The sequence below is a fragment of the Helianthus annuus genome, chromosome 8 (assembly GCF_002127325.2).
Source record: "Helianthus annuus cultivar XRQ/B chromosome 8, HanXRQr2.0-SUNRISE, whole genome shotgun sequence".
Taxonomy (NCBI): Eukaryota; Viridiplantae; Streptophyta; class Magnoliopsida; order Asterales; family Asteraceae; genus Helianthus; species Helianthus annuus.
In genome coordinates, this window is record NC_035440.2 from 123,969,187 (window position 1) to 123,988,901 (window position 19,715).

Below are 19,715 nucleotides of genomic sequence, written 5' to 3' on the forward strand. Positions count from 1 at the left end.
AAATGAGGAAAATGATTGGAGGGGGGGGGGGTACAGATTATTCTAACCTAGTTTGCTAACTGGATGAAAATGACAATGAATATAAAACCCGATAGACTTATATACAAAAAGTTTCATTTTTGAACTGAAGTGAACTAAACTTAGAGACCATTTTAACATTTTAGTCACACATACTCACTCTACTTCTAAATTACACCTTGCTAAAGATCTTATTATCTCACATAAAGAATGTTATATTTATAAATGGCAAAAATGCATATTTAAACATTATAAAGAACCAACATGTTTATGCATATATGACTTGTAACATTGGTTTAGGGTGTTTTTCAAAAAAAAAATTAAAATTTTCCTTTTTAACCCTAAAGTTTTAATCTTTGACAATTTAAGTTTAAATTTTAATATTTGTTTCCTTTTTAACCCTAAAGTTTTAATATTTGACAATTTAAGTTTAAAGTTTCAATTTTGGTAATTTAACTCCTTTTGATTAATTTGATTTTTCACTTCTAATTCAAAAGTTTCCATCTTATACAATTTAACCACTTTGATTAATTTGATTTTTCACTTCTATTCAAAAGTTTCCATCTTTTGCGATTTAACCATTTTGTTTTTTTTTTTTTTTACTTATGTGTTGTAATCTTGGCTTTGAGGGTTTTTCAAAGAAAAAATGGTTATGCATATGGTTTTTGTAACCTTGCCTTTGGTTTTTTTTTTTAATTGATTTTTTACTTTTCACCCAAAAGTATTTCATAAATCACTTTTAACCCAAAACTATTTGTTTTTTTATTTTAACACAAAACTTTTTAATCTATCCTCACAACTTTTTTACTTTCAACTTTGGTCCTTTATAGTTTTCATTTTCCGCAAAATTTTCGCTTTATGCTTCGTTCTAAATTTTGTGACTTAACACATCGCAACATGCGTCTTTGGTTTAACGTTTTTACGTTTCGTTCTAAATTTTGCGAGTTAACATGACGCAACGTGCGTGCGTGTGTGGGTAAACGTTTTTACATCGTCTATTTTTTTCCCGTTTGATAGGTTCAACATAACGTGCGCGTCTAAATCGACTTAGTTATAACTAAAGAATCCCCGCCGCATTGCGGCGGGTTGTATTTCTAGTTATTATTGTTATTACATCAGTGGCTTCGTGTGACGAAAATGATTTAACATAAATGAGAAATGAAATTCTTCTATTGCACGAATGGTGTTAAGAGGCATTAAAAACTTCACATGTTAAGAAGTTAACTAAGGCTATGGAGTGTACTCTAACATCTAGAGTGTTAACAATGACATGGCATGTTAACTAACATTGCAAACCACTCCCTTATTGTGTGAAAGTGAATTAAATGAGTTATGTGTTAACATGTTAACCCTTAGGTGGAGCTAAGTTAGGTTAAAGTATACCCAAAGGCCTAAGAGAGAGAGGGAGGAAATCAAGCGTTACAAAATTTGCACACACACACAACATGCTATATATATATATATATATATATATATATATATATATATATATATATATATATATATATATATATATATATATATATATATATACATATATAGGGGGCTGCTAGAATGAGAACCACCCCGAGTTGTAAGAACCGCGAGAACTACACCCCACGGAGCGCCGTTCGCCATGATTTTTTTTTTACAAGTAGATGTGTGTATTATAAACACAGCCGTAAAAAATCATGGCGAATGGCGCTCCGTGGGGTGTAGTTTTTTACACCACAAGTTTGGTGTTTTTTAATTTTTTTTTCTTTTTTCTTTTTTTTTTTCACCAAACTTGTGGTATAAAAAACTACACCCCACGGAGCGCCGTTCGCCATGATTTTTTACGGTTGTGTTTATAATATACATATCTACTTGTAAAAAAAAAATCATGGCGAACGGCGCTCCGTGGGGTGTAGTTCTCGCGGTTCTTACAACTCGAGGTGGTTCTCATTCTAGCGGCTCCATATATATATATATATATATATATATATATATATATATATATATATATATATAGGATAGGAGTTGGCCAGAAAGTCCAAATTTCCTAAAAAGTGTAAAAAGTCATAAAACACCACAATGTCAACCATAAAACACACCAAAAACCCACAAATAATATGATGAAGATTACTAAAACATCATGTATGTGGGTTTTGTGTTGTGTTTTAGATGTTAAGGCTCTGATTGTGGAATGACAAATATTACTGTGTTTTATGTTGTTTAGCATTGTGTGTTTTATATTCATAGTTCTACGATGGTGTGTTTGAAGTTTTTATGGACTATTAGAGTTTGAATATGGTGTTTTAATAATATTCATTCTATTATTTGTGAGTTTTAGGTGTGTTTTATGCCTGAAATTATTGTGTTTTATGACTTTTTACGCTTTTTAGGAAAAACACACTTTCCGTAGGATCCCCACTCTATATATATATATATGTATGTATGTATGTATGTATGTATGTATTTTAATTAATTTTAAGGGGTGTTAATAGGGTTAAACCATTTCCTTAGTGTACCGTGAAGTAAAAGAGGGTCAAATAGGTGATGTAGTGCCTAGTGTAGTTAAAGGGTGTAAAAGCATACCCAATAGCCTAAACTCATCTCTTTATGTATGGACAACCGTTACGGAGTATTTGTGCAGTCTAAAAATAAATAGCAGTAAATAAGTACTTTTAAAATTTTAAAATCTTTAGTTGACTTTATAACAATCTTAATATTTTGCAAAATAAACAAAAATTGGCAATGATGAAAAAAGATAATACGACAAGGAAAAAAAACAATATATAGTGATTTGTACAATAGGCTCATTTTACGTTGGAAAATAAGCTTCAAATTTAAAGGGTAAATTGCATTTTAGTTATTTAAGTTTCAAATAAAATTACAACAGATGTCTTTTATGTTCTAATCTCTTTACAGGTGGTGTCATTTCTCTTAAAAATGATTACAAAAATAAGGGACATCCATTGTAAATAAATTAAAACATAAAGAATATCTGTTGTAAAGAAATTAAAATATGAAGGATATCTGTTGTAATTTCGTTAGTTAAAAGACAAGACCTAAAATTTAATGAAATAAGGACGCAAAATGAAATTAACCAAAATTTAAAAGAAAATCTTGCATGTACACATATATAATGAATATAGATGATATGTGGTTGGGCATTTACAGCTTTGATGTCTGGTGTTCTTTTCCGGTTATCCCACCAATTGCACATTTGCACTAAGACTGTGGGGTATGGTGGGCTTGGGTTGGGGCATGGGTTGGGGCATTTGTTGACACGTGGAATGGGAAAAAAATGGAAAAAAAACTCACGCCCATGGGGTATGGTGGGGCTTGAGTTGGGAGCTTGGGTTGGGGGCATGAGTTGACACATAGCCATTGAGAGCCTGCCATGTCACCTTGCTAGCCCGCCCCACGCCCGGCTTCAAACCCACGAAAAAGGGGCCACGCCCAAACCCATGCCACCCGGGGTGGTGGCTTGGGCGTTTTCAGCCCACCCACGCCCAAACCCCCGCCCCATACCCCGCAGTCTAAGCTGTTCACGAGCTGAGTCGAATCGAGTGGACCTTTACTCATGCTTGGCTCGTTTACAACCGAGCGAAATCCGAACGAGCATATTCGAGCGTGCAATTTTTCGAGCGAGCAGCGAGCGAGCCACGAGTGATTTGGGCAGTCATAGATTTAGAATGTTTCCTTCGATGTCTACGCTATCGGGTCACGACTAAGGTCCAATTGTCCGATGACGCTAAGACTGAGGTTGGATCGTTCGAGGATGAGGGTCTGGTTGAGGCAGGTGAGGCCATGAATATACAACAAAGAACAATTGTCATATTGTGGCATATGGTAAAAGCAAGAAATGATTGACGACTGTGATTGATGAGAGAAAGAAGTCAAATAATGTCGCTTCACGACTTAGAGTTTTAGTTTTAAATTTAGTGTTGGATTTTTATTGGTTTGATTAGTCTAGTATGTATAAATATAATTGTATATTTGCGTAACGTGGGCCAAATCTAATAGAGCGTTATGCATAAAATATGAATATACATGTGTATACATATATAATTATAAATATAATAAATTAATTCGAGTCGAGCGGACCTTTGTTCATGCTTGGCTTGTTTGCAAACCGAACAAGACCAAGCGAGCATATCTAAGCATTTTCCGAGTGAGTGCCGAGCAAGTGACGAGCGCCGGGCGATTTGGACAGCCGTTTTGCACCCATCGCCTTTTTTTAGGTCCGGCAACCAGGTTGCCCACCCATGGGCTTGTATTCTCGGCCCCTTTGCACTTAGTTTTAAATTTTATTTTTAAAGTCAACAATTTATTAGCCCACTTCATTTTGATTTAGTTAAAAATTTCTTAAAATTTAAATAATACTTTAATTAAGCAAGTTGAACGCGTTTTAGTACAGTCTAGAATATATAACTAGTTAAGTTATTATAGAAATAAGTAACATATACAATTTTATTTTTTTCTCATTAAAATAAGTAATTATAAATCTCTAAATTTTAACAAAAAAAAAAAAAAGGTGATGGATAACGTCAAGCTAGTCAATGGGTGAATATTTAATTGTGTCGTGTTTAATGCCGTTTGAACTACTCAAGATTTATAATTTAATTTTATTCTCTCAGTTGGTGAAATTGGAGATCTAGTCAGCATATGTGATCCTTCTAATATCTCTATAACTAGGTTAGAACCTCGTGTATTACACGTGTTTATTAAATATAATTTTATATACTAAATAATAAAAATAATATATCTTTAAAAAACTCGTGTACTGTATGGATTTAACAAATGTAATTTATATACTAAATAATAAAAAAAGTTATATCTTTAAAAATCTTGTGTAATACATGGGTTAAATGAATGTAATCATGTAAAGTAAATAATAAAGAAAGTTATTTTTTTAAAACCCTATCTATTACACGGGTTGAATAAACCTAATTTTATGTACCAAATAAGAAAAAAAAGTTATATCGTAAAAAAACTAATGATAATATACTAATACAAAATTTGGTTTTCGTGATAATAAGAAAACATTATAGCTTAAAAAAACAAATGATGGCGTTATAGGGAAGCATTCTGTTCCAAATTCAAAGTAAGCTAAGATTTAATACTAATTTATTATTTACTTAATTAATATTTTAATAAAAAATAGAAGCATTTTATAACACGTGTCACACATGAATTGATAGATAGATATAGATTAATAATATTAACATGTTATTAAAATTTTATGCTTGATAAAACATATATTTCATAACGTATGTATCTATCTATATAATAAAGAAAACCTATGGAGGAACACATGTCATTCAATGGAGTTATCTATTTTTCTGTTTACCTATCTCTCTCACCTCCTTAATTATCTTCTACTTAACTATAAATACTTATTTTTTATCTCTCTCACCTCCTTAATTATCTTCTACTTAACTATAAATACTTGTTTTTTATAAATATTTTAATAAATGATAATGACTAAATGGTTATTTCAATCATCTTTTGACCTTTTAAACTCAAATATTTGTTAATAAAAAATTATTTGAATGTTTTGAAGTGAATCTCTTACATTTTTATGATGGGTTTATTCACATTATCTAGTTTCAGTTGCATCTATTTCACTAATTTTTTTTCACAATAATTACTTCAAAATGGTGATGGATAATATGAATTATATGGAAAATCACTCGTGTAATATATGATTCATTATAGTTCAAAAAAATAAAAAAATATGATACACAATTGTTTTACCCACTTAACTCTTTAGGCTGGTTTCCTTACTTAATTATAAATACTTATATTATAACTAATATTCATTATATATAGATATTAATAAATGATAAGACTATAACAAAAATCAAATTTAAATTCGTCATCTTTATTTCGAAACGGATAATATGCTATTTTATTCTTATAATTTTTCAAAGATATATAAAAATAATCTATTAATTTCACAGAAAATTATCTTCAAAATATATAAATAAAATATTAATACATTCGACTTTTCATTATTCTCTACCGGCCTTTTTTAATTCCTTTCTTCCTCACTTATTTACATGACATATATTATTCCTGCTTATTTTTGTGTGTTCTTTTAGCTAAAAAACATCTAAATGATCATGTATCTCTTTGTTTATTCAATTCATACAATGCACTGGTTTTTAAAATTGTAATTTTTTTTATTACTTAGCATATCAAATTGTATTTATTCAGCCCGTGTAATACACGGGGTTCAACCTAGTTTACATTCATATTTTGATGGTGTGTTCAATTTTTCCCCTCTTCTAATTGTTACAAAATATATATAAAAACACACGATAATTGTTTTGATTTGTTGGCTTGAGTTCATATTTTGATGGTATCTTCAATTTTTCCCCTGTTCTAATTGTTACAAAATATATATAAAAACACACGATAATTGTTTTGATTTGTTGGCTTGAGGTCATTAATTGTAACATATGATTTGTTCTGGATATCAAGTGTTTATAAATTTTTATTGGATGGTGATGCATACTATACATTTTTTTAATATTTTTTTAGCTTTATTGATGTGGGAAAACGTTATAATCTAGAGATTTATTAAAATAAGATTTAAATAAATAGGATATATATTTATCAAATTAATTATCATATATTTATCAAAATAATTATCCTTATATTAATATTAATTAATAATATAATATTTTAGGCGAAAAAATCTCATAAAGATTACTCCATAAAATGACATGTATCCCTTATATGGTTTCTTTTATTATATAGTATAGATATATATTTATTAAAAAATAAGACTTCCATTTGTTGTGGGGTTAATTTTGATATAGAATGCATGCTCATTAATAAGTATGTGACTCCTCAACTAGATGCGTTAACCATATGAAAACACATGTTTCGACGTATTTGATTGAACTCAGTGTAACCAATATAAGCATTACGATTAGATCAAAGCATAAAGTAAATCAAATTTATAACGTACAATCATAACGTATTATATGTGATTCGAATGATACATAGAAAATGTAACGGGTATAATGGAAAAGCTGATATATATAATTAAAAGAGATTAATTAGAGCTTTTAAAAAAAGAGAAAAAAAAGAAACCACAATTTGACTCCACTCGAATCGAATAAAATTTACAAAACATTCATAAAATAATCATGAAAACATATTATATTTGACCTGACTCGTTTCCTAAAAAAATTTATGTCGAAGCATACACCAACTCGAATTTATACCGAAACGTACATATAAATATGCAAGTAAAAACGGTTTTTTTAAACGAAAACGTATTATATTTAACCTAAATCGTTTAGAGGAAAAGTTTACGTCGAAATGTAGAGCATATGAATAAATACCCACTGGTACATAAAAATATGCACGTAAAAAATTCGTTTTTCTTAAGTAAAGGAGGTATAATGGTAAACTCGAAACAAATTATTATTAAAAAATTTAATTGGTTAAATACGCTCGTAAAATCGTGCCAAGTAGCACTTATGCCACACCATTGTCAGCGACTACCAACGTCAGAAGAGCTCGTAAAAATAAAAAATAAAAAGATAACACCAAACGAAAAATAGATGTAAAATCGTTGAACCACGCACGCCCGTTGCGGCGTGCTAATGCGAATAAATTAGACATAAACGTTAAAAGTAGAAAAGAATAACTAAGTTGATCTATGACCCGCGCATTGTGACGGACATGTCAAACGGAGAAAAATAGACGTGTTGTGACTGGCCTGTAAAACGGGAAATAACATATGAAAAAACGGTTGAACCCCACACGCACGTTGCGGCGCGTTGACTCGCAAAATTTAGAATGAAACGTAAAACAAAAAACTTACGAAAGATAAAAGCTTTGGGTTAAAAGTAAAAAAGTCAAAGGGGTTAAAATGTAAAAGATGAAATTTGTTAGATTAAAATTGAAAAATGTATTTTTTTTAAACTCCCAAATCATATATTAAAACATAAAACAACTAAATGTTGTTAATTTATACTTTGTAAATTCTATATAGCGACACTAGAGCTGATAACAGATGATACGCCCTACTAACATAACATATAGCGACGCGTCACACCATATGAAATTTAACAGGTTTAAAGTAAACATGTCCAGGTCATTGGCTAAAAGAATAATATGGATAAAAAAAAATTAAATGATTACATATAAGTCCACACAACACAATTTAAACACGAAATAAACTTAAAACCATAATTGCTTGCAAGGGAATGTTGGTGTTCCAAGTTAATCCAAAACCAAATTCTTATATGTGATTTAAATTATGAGATTAAACCTCTTTAGAAAATAAATAAATAAATTATAAATAAATATAGCATCATATTCAATTATTTATTGTGCAAGCATGAACCATGTTGGAATTAGTCACTCCACCAAATGTTGCCTTAATCTTATTCTTAATCCGCTTATAGCACTAATTTTTTTTCTTTTTTTGCCCCAAATGATGCTTTTGTATATATGTCTTGTATAGAAACATAATATACTTATCAGACTATAAATATAATTATATTTGAAGTATAGAAACATAATATACTTATCAGACTATAAATATAATTATATTTAAAGTATGTTTAGATTGTTTTATATATTAGTGGCGGATCCAAAATCAATGGTGTCACTATTTGTAGTTGTTCTAATTTCATAAAACTGGACATAAAAATTTTTGGGTTGGTTTGAAGGTTCGGGTCGGCTAAAAATGGTCACTTAACAAAAATATGATACAATAATAAAAAAACATCATTTGAATTAAAAAAAAAACACATAATATAAATATGGTTATCTTTACGAATTTAAAAAAAAAATCATGCATAATCATTCAAGTTCAACAAATTACCTATATATTAAAAACGTAAGGAAATGAAGAGTATTACCTATATATTAAAAACATAAGCAAATGAATAGTAACACAACATAACTAGGGATAAGTAAATGGTACCGGTACCGGTACCAGATTTATCAAACCGGGTATACTTTCGATACATATTCGGTACCGACTTTTGACATTTTTGGTACCGGTTTTTACCCTCAAATACCGTGTAAGACCCTTAGTCCATTTTATTAGATTATCATATAATTTCCGACTATAATTGTGTATTAATGATTACAGAAACACTTGAAATTATGAGTTCGTTAAAACCTTTTAAACTTTAAAACATTTTAACATAACATGTATAAATTCGCCGTTTAAAAGTGACGACGAATCTTTCGCGGAAGCTTGAATCTTGATCGTGTTCGGTTCTTTATTGAGCTTGATCGTCCACCGGCACCTCATATAAAATCTACATTTTATAAAACGTGAAATGAGTTAGTAATTTGGCGTATAAAACATGTCCGAGCAAGTTCGCGGGTCAAAACAAGCAAACAACTGTTTTAAACAACTGTTGCTGAACATTACATCCGTCGCGTGCCGCGACGGGGAATCAAATTGATGTCGCGTGACGCGACAGGTGTCGCGGGCCGCGACCGTGATTGGCTTCGGCCGTCGCGCGGCGCGAGGACCCCAATTCGACAGAAAGATTGCAGCTTAATGCTGCATTTTCCAGCCAAACTCATTTTTACGAAAACAAGCATAACTTGCTCGTTTTTATCCGATTTGACTCACGTTTCTTCCTACGTAATCGTAAATTAATCCTCCATCATATGGAGTTAAAATCCGACATTCGGACTAACAAAATTTTAAACTTTTAAGCCTTCGGCTTATTACCTTTTTATAAGGTTTTGACCCATTCATGTATTTATCTAAAACAAACAGGTTTGTTTGATCTCAATTACTCCTGCACCTTATATTTTCGATATTCCATATCATATTAGGTTCAAATCACGGGTTTATATATCTTTTTAAACCTGTTTTGACTTAAAAACTTATTTTGACCCGTTAAGGGTATTTAAGCACTTTTCCGCATAATTCATACCCATTCACTTCTAGCATTGTACTTCCACATTATTTATCAATTTATCTTCCACCACCACTATATGTGTGGTGGATTTAATGTGGAGATCTATATATTCCGAGTTTTACCCCTCAGATTATCATTTTACGGCAAAGACTCGTATAGGGTCATTTGATCATAAATTTACATTTTTCGCTTTTAGATACTTATTCGAAGTATCTATTTACTTATAAAACTTGTTTCCAAACAACCTTTAGGGTCATTTGCTCAACTTAGCTTACAAGGGCGTTTTAGACAATTTTAGTCCTTCTTTTACGATGAAGGACTTTTAACTACTTGTTTGACCCAAAATCCGACATTTTAACTATAATCTTGTTTAGAAACTATTATGTTTCTAAAACACCATGATTATAACTTAAATTATCCGGTTTACCTATAAGATAACCGAATATCCAATTTTTACCTTGTTTAACTCTTATAGAACCTCAAGTTCTAAATGATGAGTTGAACCATTATACATACCTGATTCGGATCAATATATTGACCCGTTTTAATACCTTGCTTTAATAATTGCTAAGTATCAGCGATGCAAATATCGATTCGATATTTGCTCCTGAAATCATATAATCATTAGTCGATATTGTCAAAAGGTGATATCTTCACCTTTTGACCCGTTTGGTCTAAGTGACCGTTTAGTTTTGCAAGATGGTATTTATTACCATCTCATCTAAATGGCTCGCTCCGGTTTACACCATACGGTCATTTTACTTATAAACAATTTCTCAATTCTTTTGACCCCTTTATGGCTTACACCATACAGTGTTTTTCAAAAACGAACGGTTATCATCAATGAGTGGCCGAATTACCGTTTTACCCTTATTATTTATATTGATTTACCTTATATGGTAATCATTCAAAACTCGCTATCTATTAGTCATTGCATGACTAAATAATCAAATTAGTTCTTTTTAACTATTAAACATGATTTAATTATTATTGTCTTTTGTTCCGAATCGCACATGTCGTGTCGGAACCTCATAATTCAAACAAGACCTTTTTATTATTCATAACCTATAAAACCAATAGGTATTAAATAAATTGAATGTAAGCTATACTTACCTTGTATCCAAATCATGCTTTTCCTTCATTCTTGACCCGTTTGACCCGCTTCCTTCTCAAGCTTTCACCTAGCTCGTCAAGCGTCAAACTATCATTGTAATTTGTAAGATGGTTAGACTAGTCATAATCATTCACGACTATTCCATCCTACAATCTTTATGTCGAAATTATCATTCGATCATATCATTGGTCATTTTGATTTTAAAGAGTCAAACTACCTATTTGACAAAAGTAATTACACGATGTAACTTAATTACTCGTTTTATTACTTTTTATTATACGGTAAGCATCCTTATTAGGATACCGTTTTAACTACTTATTTAACCAAGATCATGTAATCGAATTTCATCAATTTAACACAACTTAGTTCATTTTTAACACATAATGATATCATACATCATTCAACATGAATATATCATTGATTTTTCATCTTATCATACTAAACTCACTACTTAGCAAGTATGATTTTATACTCAAACACACACTTTGTTCAAGTATTTCCTGATTACTATCATGTATGATGATTCTAATCATAATTATATCATCGAATTCATCATATGATTAATACCCACTTATCATAGTGTGGTAAATCATCAAATCATTCAGATTATATCATCATATGTATAATTTTCACTTAGGGTTTGGTTCCTAAGCATGTATACATCACTAATTCAATCATAGATTCAATAATTCATTCATAATTCGCGATTATGATGATTATCCAAATTTCACAACTTCACAAATCATCAAAATTTGACATACCTTATGATCCCCTAGCTTGGGCGATCATTAATTCACGTTCAATTGTGAATTTGAGCCTTCAATTTGATGATTTTGTGATGATTAGGGTTTTAGGGTTCCTGGGGCTTTCTCCTGTGTTCAAACAGAACACCTTCAACACACACTAAATGTGTGTTTTAGGTTTTAATTTTCTTTTATAATTAAACTTTCAAGTTTATCCTCTTTGGCCCCGCTTATTTGGTTAGTTTATTAAGTAGGCCACAACCCACTTAATTTCTAACAATATTCCCAATTATTAACTAGGTTAAACATTCCTAGTTAATTTAGTGAGTTCGGGAAGATTTATGACTAAGTTTATTATAAGTCCCGTCAATTCGGGCTTCTATAAACTTTATTTTCTCTAGAGCATTTTTTTCCATTTTTATTAAATATTAGGTTTAGTATATAAATCTTAATATTTCCCGGTTTAATTTTAGCACTAATGGTACTTTACCCGTCTTTTAGTATTAACGTGGTTTGATTACCAAACCCATTTTCGGGGTGTTACAAGTCTACCCCCCTTAAAGAGGTTTCGTCCTCGAATCCATTCTTACATATTTCATTGACTTTAAACTCAATACACTTGATCTCGATAATCAATTGAGCATTGCTCATATTTCAACCAATTGTTAGCATTACCATAAAAATACGGTAATATCTTTTTTGGTTACTAAACATATATGTATTTCATGTGAAATAATGCAACTCAAAATAACGTAATCCTGTCATTTCAACTGATTTGGTTAACTTAGCGAAATCTATCGCTTTTATACTCTCGAATTCTCCATGAATCCGTTAATTTAATCCGTTCGGATATTTTAGTGAAATCTTCCATTTTTAACAAACAAACTCCTTTGTTTGTGAACTTATAGCCTTGTGATCCCTTAGCATAGGTAACCAATATTTTTCGTTAGTGAGGCCTCATGGGCCGTCACTTTAATCTTGTACTATTTACCTTTGTCATTTACTTGACTAAGTCGCCAAAACTTGGCCACTTGGTAATATAATCTTATCGACTATATTTATTGTAGGATCGCCTTTCAGACCTGAACGAGTCGTTCAGAGGAGTTTTACTTTCTTTCAGGTGCGGAAAACAAGAAACAAAGGTAGACACAGCTTGTAATTCACTTTTAACACACTTCTGATTGATTTAAGAGCAATTACAGTCACTGGATAAACCGGCAGCACCTCGGTATCCAAAATCACACATACAACAACTGATTTTGCTCCAACATGCCTAAGACCTATTTATAGAGATCTGATTCCGCTTGAACATGCTCAAGCGGAATCAACAGTTCAAGCGAAATCTCACACATTACATTCGAGCGGAATTAGAACTTATGATTTCGCTTGAAATGATCTGGTTCCATTTCAAGCGGAATCAGCTTAAATCACACTAAACTTTTCTATTTTCTCGAACAACGTGCCCTGATCTAACCTATCTAGTCTAAGACTCGATACAAGACAAAGTCGACAGATGCATGCACTAACAGACTCCCCCTCAGATGTTGACGAGTCTAACGTGTCGAGTCTTCGCATCTTCAGTCTTGATCAGTCTTTGGGCTTCACATTTTTGTCTTCAGACTCCCTCTAACAATGTGCTGGTATTCCTTAAGTTCATCAGCATCATCAGTTTCAGGATCGTAGTTCAAGATCGTTGCCTGGCTCAACCTTTGTCCATCGAGTCTTCAGGTATCGAAACCTGACTCTTTAAACACAAGCTTCTCAGGATCGATCAACCTGGCTTTTCATGTCCAAACACTCTTTGATACTGTTCCAAGATCGTAACCTGGCTCTCGTCCTGCTCAGGTTATCTGCACAATCTCTACCTCAAAGTAAACATTACAAATTTCAAACATAGATGTATGCATTAACTCAAACTCTCCCTCAAATCAACCAGAATTTTGATGAACTACTTGACAAAAAAATGATCAAAACACATTCATTTTCAAACACAGACTCTTTTTCACAAACACGTCATCATGTTTAGCACTTGGAACTTTGAAAATCAGCTTTCCAACATCAGTTGTAAAAAATCTTTTTGAATTTTTCAAAAATTATGCTAAAACACACTAAAATCTTTTTGGATTTTTGATTATAAAGCAATGCAGTAAAGAAATATTTACAGACAATATTTTTGTGAGTTTGTGTAAGAGGATCATATCAGTTTTTGAGACAAATCATCAACACCGTTAAGCTTCATTTCATTTTAAGTTCTAAACAATTTACCTAGATTGTCAGCATATTAGTCCACTTAAATTTTCACACATAGTTCAATTGCTTCGAGATACGATATTAATGTCTTAATGACTTAAACTTAATCGCGTGTCCCACTTCTTGAATATACTCCCGTATCCAGATCCCAATATTCAGTCTTACAGGTGAGTATACCACAGATGATATCTGTAAAGGGGTTAGATGCGAAACCGTGAGAGCTCAGGTCAGAACTTCCGTTCAGCAGAGAGATGGCGGTTCGACTTTTGGTGTGTCCCCTTAGAGGATCTTTTCTTCAACAACAATGATTATCAATTTTATTATTTCATCATTTTGCTGAGGGCGAGCTTATATTTCAAAGCATTAGCAGAAAGTATTATACGGGGACTAGGTCAGAATTTCCATTCAGCAGAAGTCCCAGAATAATACCCCAGATATCACTGAGTATAAAGACCTAGTATCTCAGAAAGCGGGACCTTTCAAACAAGATTTCGGGGGTTACCCATATATCCAAGAAGTTGTTCCCCATGATATAAGCAAGTTTGAATTTTTAGGTTTATATCTCGTCACAATTTACTAAGTGTGCAAAAACCTATTGACATATCCGCAGTGAGATTGTTTATCACAATTTTCTTTACATTTCTTTAGCATGTTGTGACAGTCCACTGATGTACTATCATTTCCTCTTTTTGACAACAAAACTCGTTTTTGGGTTTTATCATGTTTTTGGCTTTTTCAAATTTTCTAATGTTTTTGGATTTTCTGAAATTTTTACTCCCCCTAAAATACAAACACATTTTAAAGAAAGTTTGAAAAATAAACTAAGCTCTTGACCCACTAAAAAAAATTTGAAAACAAACTATACAAATAAAATAACAAACTGATATCGAATCGCCTCAATTCGCCATCCACTCGGCATAAACAATCAGAACTCCCCTATCAACAGACCATTTTCTCATTATGATTTCAAAACACTTAAATTTGTTTTAATCAAAATGATTTTTTCGGAAAATAAGTTTGTTTTTACCACTTGTAGGGATTGGTTCATCATCTTGTTTTTTTAACTATTTTAATGAGGATTACATCAAGTTCAACTTAATGACCTTGACTAATCACTTTGTCAGTACAAATCTCTGTACCAGTTAGAAGAAAAATTTTGAAAGAAAATCAAGTACAACTTAATGTCCTTGATTTACCACTTGTAAGAACACAAACACATGCATCAAGTGTAGGAATAACACATCTACACTCAAACACTTTACCAACTAGAATGCCGATTCCTGCTTCGCACTTACCAACCTGGAAGCTCCGTTATAGTCCTTCACCTGTAAAAATCTATCAACATTAAAATTCATTCACAAAACAATTTCAAGAATGATGCCGATTCGTGATCCACGATTACAAACTTGGGATCTCCGGCATAGTCCTGATTTTCAAGAAAGAGAATTTCCACCCAAGTTTTACCAACCTTGGGTGTTTTTAACTCTTGTTCAGTAGGGTTATAGGTTGCTTTCTTTGTTGCATAAAAATCTTTAACCCCTTTTGCTTTCCCATCAATCATTTTCCCAAACATTTTCTTAACATTCCCATTGAATACTTTCTCAATATCAAATTCCTTCTGATCAGAAAAGAATTGATTTGAGATTTCAACTTTACCAACTTTTTGCTTAATATTTTCAAACTTCAAAGATGGAATTTCAACATCATCTTCTGAAAAGACAGATTTTTCCTTTTTAACCTCAACTTGTGGCTCCACTGATTTTGTGGAATCAGATTCATCGCCGACTTTCTCATCACCCTTCTTGACAACCCACACTTGGTTGTCCTTGGCTTTCTTTTTGCAAAAATTTTTCTTTGAACTCTCACCAACTTCATAAGACGAATTTCAAAAGTTTTAAATACTTCAGTTGGTGGTTCAACATCGACAACTTTTCCTTTAAGTTTTTCAGATACTCCCTGTTTTGATTTTGTCATTTGAGAACAAGTTGATGCAATGTGACCAGTTTCATTGCATTTAAAACAGGTTCGAGTATCTTTTCTGTGAAAGACTCCAGTTCCTTTTCTCTTCATCTCAGCAAGAAACTCCTGGTTTGATTGTCTCCAGAATGGTTTCTTTTGTTCTTCCTCTGCACTTCCACCTGAAACAAATTTTGTGTTTGTTTTAGAAATTTTATCATTTTTATAATTTTCAGGTGGTGTAAAACCCAATCCTTTCTTTTTATAGCTACCATTATGGTTTGGTTTCTTTTGAAAATCAGAACCAGAATTGTAACCCTTTTTCTTGTTTAACCGTTGTTGAACTCTTGAAGCGTATTTTTTAGGTTTTCCAGTAAGATTTAAATCTTTTATTTTAGAAATATTAATTTCTGTCATTTTGAAAACCTTTTTGATCATTTCAAATCTAACACTTCTTATTGGAAACTCTTTGTCAGAATATAAATTGTCAGAATCATTCAAGGTATATGCTACTTCGAATGTTTCATCATTCAAGTTTGATTTTGATAACAAAAATTCTTTACTGTAAGTCCTTTTATCCATCGGTTTTGAATTGTTGACTGACGAACTTGACCCTCCAGACTCAGATTTTGACTCAGACTCCTCATCAGTATCCAACACCTGATCGACCACCTTTTTGATTAACTCAGACTCATGATCAGTGTCAGACGAGGTGAACGTGACGTCAATGTTTTCTGGTAATTCATCAGTTGTTTCAGATTTTAGTTTTATATTGACTGCCTTTTGGACAAGCTCCTCATTTGGCTTTCTGGGAGAATAACCTTCCCAGATCGGAGGCGGGCACTTGTTATAGCTAACAGTCGGTTTCTTACCAGTATCCTTCTTCTTAGGATTGTCGTCTTTGAATGCTTCGAAACCTGCAACAGTCGGATAAATTCGATCAATAAGATAATCAGAACTAGAATAACTTTGTAATAAACGTCAGATCCTCTCATTCTCAATTTTCTCCCTTTCCAACTCTTGCTTCAGCTCAGCATTTTCTTCAATGTAATGATTGATTGCTTTTTGCTTTGACATCATTGTTGCGTTCATCATGGTCAAAGCGTCTTCTCTCTCAGAATTTGTCTTTTGAAGACCGGTTACTGTTCTATTTAAAACATCATAAGATTCTTTCACATAGTTTAGATTGAACAATAATTGTTCTTTCATTTTCTCAAACTCAGCCAGCTTCTCATCTTTTGCTGCACATTCCTTGCATGGTTCTAAACACTTTGTGCAGGGTTTGATGGCTTCTACAATCTTTTCTACTTCAATAATTTTCTCAACTTCAACCACTTTTTCATTTTCTTCAACTACTCTTTTGATTGTTTGAAACACTTCTTTAGCAAATTGAACTTTATCATTAAGATAAGAATCTTCTTCTTGATCCATACTTTCACATTTCTGTTTTGTTTCAACAATCTCCTCAGCAACACTTTTAACTTCTTCATTTTGAACAATCTCTTCTCTTTGAACAACACTATTGTTATGGGCCATTTTTTGATCTTATATCCTGACTAATATTCTGCTTTTGATTGTTTATTTGAGGCCAGGATACCGGATCGGGATATTGGTAACATCCTGAAATGATATCCTGGTAATAACTGATTTAACCACGTGCAGATTAAAGGGTATAAGTCTCCAATGTTCAAGTGGACTTCTTCTCCTCAAGACTCGGGCAAAACAGTTGGGAGAAAGACGTTGAAGCCGGAAGATGTGGATTACAACGTTCACATGTGGAATATTCGCCGGATCCCGGAATAATAGGATAGTTGGTTGCTTTCTTTTTACTATAAATAGATTGATCGGTTTAAGTCACATACACTCTTTCACACACTTTTCTCTCTAGTCTCTAGCAATCATTACACACGAACACTTGTACTCAAATCTCATTGTAACACTTAGTTGATCCGTATCATATCCTGCACTGTATTATGAAGTTTGAAGCAATAAGAAGAACAAGGCAGCTGCGATTGTCAGCTCCCGAGGTTTTATGCCGGCGATCTAGATTGATCAAGGGCTTTCTCGTACATCACGTGTCAACCTTTACTTTTCTGCTCATTGTTTGATCACAGATACAACTCTATATCCTGAGCCGTATCCTGAATACTGTTTTTCTAAACAACTTAACCAACATATTTTCAACACACTTTTTAGCATACTACCTCACTTAACTAATTTGATCACTTAATTGCTTCGGTAATTTTTGACCAAAACAATTTGGCGCCCACCGTGGGGCAAGTAGTGCTCTCTTTACTAAAAATTTTTGTGAAATCGCTAATCAGTTTTCTGTTTTCAAAATTTTTTGCCACATTGTTTACAATGGCCTCAAGATCAAACATGAGCTCCTCCACTATGTCCGCTACGACTTCTGCTGCTACCGGTTCGGTGCTTCCACCACCTCCTCCAAGGATGCCGGTTTCGTCACAACCTCAGGATGTTATCCCTACCCGGGGTGTTCAGGGATCTGCTCCCATTTTAGCTTCTAATGATGAAATTCTAACCTTGTTTGGAAGTGTGCAGGAACAAATGAGATAGCAGCAGGAAACTAACTATTTTGGTCAAAAATCAGACTAGGATAATGCAACCAAACTCTCTGTTACGGGGTATGATGCTTGAATTGGTAAACGACAATGAGGATCACTCAGAAATGAATTGCACAAGTGACAATAAGATTTATACGAGGAAAAAGCCCTTGATCAATCAATGATCTCCGGCATAAAAAACCTCGGGTGATGGAAACTACCGATCACCAACTCAAATTAAACAATAAATCTTAACAACTTTGGATGATAGCGAGCTAGGTACAAGGATCACTATGGTGTATCGTGCAGAAATGTATGAAAATAGCTAAGTGTTTCGCCGTGAGCTGATGAGTGCAGTTGTACGAGTGTGTTTCGCCGTGTTCTAAAACTAGCTCGCTACCCCTTTAAAAATAGAAGTTAACTATGCTAACTAACATCCCGCAATTCATGCAAGCCTTCCCACGACTCCATAACGTCCATTTTCAGTCAAGCACGTGCGGAATAACCGTGGAATATTCTTCAGTAACGTTGCCAAGACCAAGTCCAAGCTGTTACTCCTGCAAAACAATACTGAATTCAAAGTGAACAATCGTTAGCATAAGGATCCTTAGAATGATCCATGATCCTGATCCTGAAGCACTTCTGAGGATCACCATCTGTCACAGAAGTAAGGATCACTAAACAGGATAACACATGAGGATCACAGATTATTAGGAAATCCTCCCCTAACAATTGCCCCCAAAATATAAGGAGTAATTATGTAAAATAAATGAGTTATATTTTGTTGATCTTATCCGCAACTAACTAGCGGATATATAGCCGTTTGAATCGAAGTATCCGTTGCAATCATGACGTCACAGAAGTGACTACCCTGCAAGATCATGATTATAAATAGAAGTTAGATATAGGATCAATTTGCATTTAAATCTTAGAGAAACTCCCTTTATATTCTCATCCGAAGATCAATCAGGTATTCTCTTTTCCTCTTCTTCCTTCTCTTACTCTGTTTTACTTCTTTTATCATCATCTCGTCGAAAATGATGCTCCGGAACTCTCCCGCTAAGGATCACCAGAAGAACAGCCCTCTGAAAACTCAAGGGATCATCAAAGATTCCGCAAAAGAACGCTGTTGTTTCACTGATCCACAGATCGATAGAATCCGCTACTGCTTCCCAGCGAACACCGTATT